The 2,500-nt window shown below is 43.2% G+C and overlaps 1 protein-coding gene across 1 annotated transcript in view; it reads right to left on the minus strand.

Annotated features, from left to right (window-relative positions):
* LOC125287206 (caskin-2-like) overlaps positions 1–2,500 on the minus strand; it is an 86,249-nt gene that overhangs the window by 5,434 nt on the left and 78,315 nt on the right. The gene's annotated exons all lie outside the window — the stretch shown is intronic.

A 2,500-nucleotide genomic window follows, 5' to 3' on the forward strand; every position in this document is an offset into this window, starting at 1 on the left:
TGTGTGTGTATGTGTGTGTGTGTGTGAGAGTGAGTGTGTGTGTGTATCTGAGCGTATGTGTATCTGTGTGTGTGTGTGTGTGTGTGTGTGTGTGTGTGTGTGTACTAGGGGTGTAATGGTACACAGAAGTCACGGTTCGGTTCATACCTCGGTTCAGACATCACGGTTCGGTACGAGTTTGGTACAATGGAGGGAAAAGCAAAAACAATGCAGAAGAAAATACTTTTTCTTTTTTTTATTGTGAATGTGTCAGTAGGGCCTACTAGCTAGTGCTACAATCTCCTGAGCCCCCTGAGCTAGTGCTGAGCTAGGCAGGGCCTCACTAGCTAGTGCTACAATCTTCCCCTGAGCTAGCTGCAGGGCCTACTAGCTAGTGCTACAATCTCTCCCCTGAGCTAGCTGCAGGGCCTACTAGCTAGTGCTACAATCTCTCCCCTGAGCTAGCTGCAGGGCCTACTAGCTAGTGCTACAATCTCTCCCCTGAGCTAGCTGTAGGGCCTACTAGCTAGTGATACAATCTGTAGGGCCTACTAGCTAGTGATACAATCTCTCCCCTGAGCTAGCTGTAGGGCCTACTAGCTAGTGATACAATCTCTCCCCTGAGCTAGCTGCAACAGCCTACTACCTAGTGATACAATCTCTCCCCTGAGCTAGCTGTAGGGCCTACTACCTAGTGATACAATCTCTCCCCTGAGCTAGCTGCAACAGCCTGTGCAAAGTGTGCAAAGTAAAATGTAAACAGTAAATAAGTACCCCACATCATCTACAGACTCCATCGGTAACTTGTAAACAAAATAAGACAATCCGCTATAAAACTGAAAATAGACTTACAGCATCTCTTATTTATGAAAGTGCAAATGACAGAATAATCCACTAGGCGAGACCCTCAACATCCATGGAAGGATCTACAATTTGCCTCAATATTTTTCAGTGTGTGTACAGTAATAATCTACTAACTGCAAATATCACACTATTCTGCTTTCTTTTTAAAAAAACAAAATTGCTCCTTTCGTTTCATAAACGGACTAAGTCAATGCGGATTTACCCTCTTCTCGGGTTACTCATCGTGAGCATGGTTTGTTTATTAGCCCGGTTAGCACTGGCACTTAACACTTACGCCAGCCCTTCATGTGGAGCACAACACGTTGCCCTAACATGCGATCACCACACTTAACACCTCTACTGCCAGCTCTTCATGTGAGAGCACAAGTTCTAACATAGGGTGATCACCACACGGTTTACACCACTTCCGGCCATCACAACATCATTTTAAGCCGCTTTTGGCCCCATTTGTGGCCAAAGGCTGGTGAAGCACTGCAGGGAGAAGTTTTTGTCCTCGCCCAGTGATTGGTAGACCCACATCTGGGATTTAAGCCATATATGCTAGCATGCTCAATGTATTTTCACTCACATACTCAACAACTACTGAACAACGCCGACACAGTCTTATTCACCACTAAAATCGGTTTTCCCAAACTTAAGAACTAAGGAACTCAGATATCTAATAGTAGTTCTGCCTTGCATTCATTAATTCACAGATGAGATGAGATTTGTTAATATAGTTATCTAGGTTAATAGCGGATATTCCCACGGTGTTGTTCGGCCGCTAGGCAACAACAGCCGTGGGAATATCCATGACCAACCCCACTCACTCGTGCTATATTGCTTTTATACAACAATTCTACCACAAACTAAATAATCTGAAAACACCCCATTATTGTTTAAAAATGTTCATTTCGACATCGTTCTTACGCATCAAAAATAGTTCCCTTTTCAATAGACCGCTGCCTTGGTTGCTAGGTAACCAACATTCCAGACCCTCGTTACGGGTCTTTGTGGTTTACATGTCTTCTTGAAAGAAATGTTGAAGCTGAAATGAAAGTCGGGCTGAAATCACATTCATATCTAGGTTTGCTGCATGCATGTTACAAGGACACTGGGCCATGTCATGTAAGGGACATGGTACTGCAAAAACGGAAACATAGTCTACATTGCAGAACCACTCAACTTTATTAATGTATAGTGAATAAATGTTACACTACTGTGCACAGCCTGATGTGGCGATGCTATACGTTAGCAGCGGTTAGCTAATTATGCTAACGTTAGTTATCTACAAGTCTCCAAGTGACAATCATGTTATACACAATGCTGGCAATGCTGAGAACAATTAGCATCCTCGTTTATCTTACTTACATTGAGTTGACTGTGTGGCTTAATCCACAGATGTGGTGAAGCACTGTTTCGTTATGGTTTGCTAAGGAGTAACCCATTGCTTGAAATAGTGGAGAGCTGGGTGTCAAATCTTCTTCGCAGCCATCGCTGGAGGATTTATTATTATTGTGTTGAGTCTGAGTTGAAATGTCCAGGATATTCCAACTCATGGAACGTCTCTCGGCCCATCAGAAACAAATAAATAGTTCCATAGAACCCAATTGTTGTATAATTATTTTTATACCGTGTATTCTCCGTGTAAATTCATGCACCGAACAGTGCCGCCCGT

Source organism: Alosa alosa, chromosome 22 (genome assembly GCF_017589495.1).
Source record: "Alosa alosa isolate M-15738 ecotype Scorff River chromosome 22, AALO_Geno_1.1, whole genome shotgun sequence".
Taxonomy (NCBI): domain Eukaryota; kingdom Metazoa; phylum Chordata; class Actinopteri; order Clupeiformes; family Clupeidae; genus Alosa; species Alosa alosa.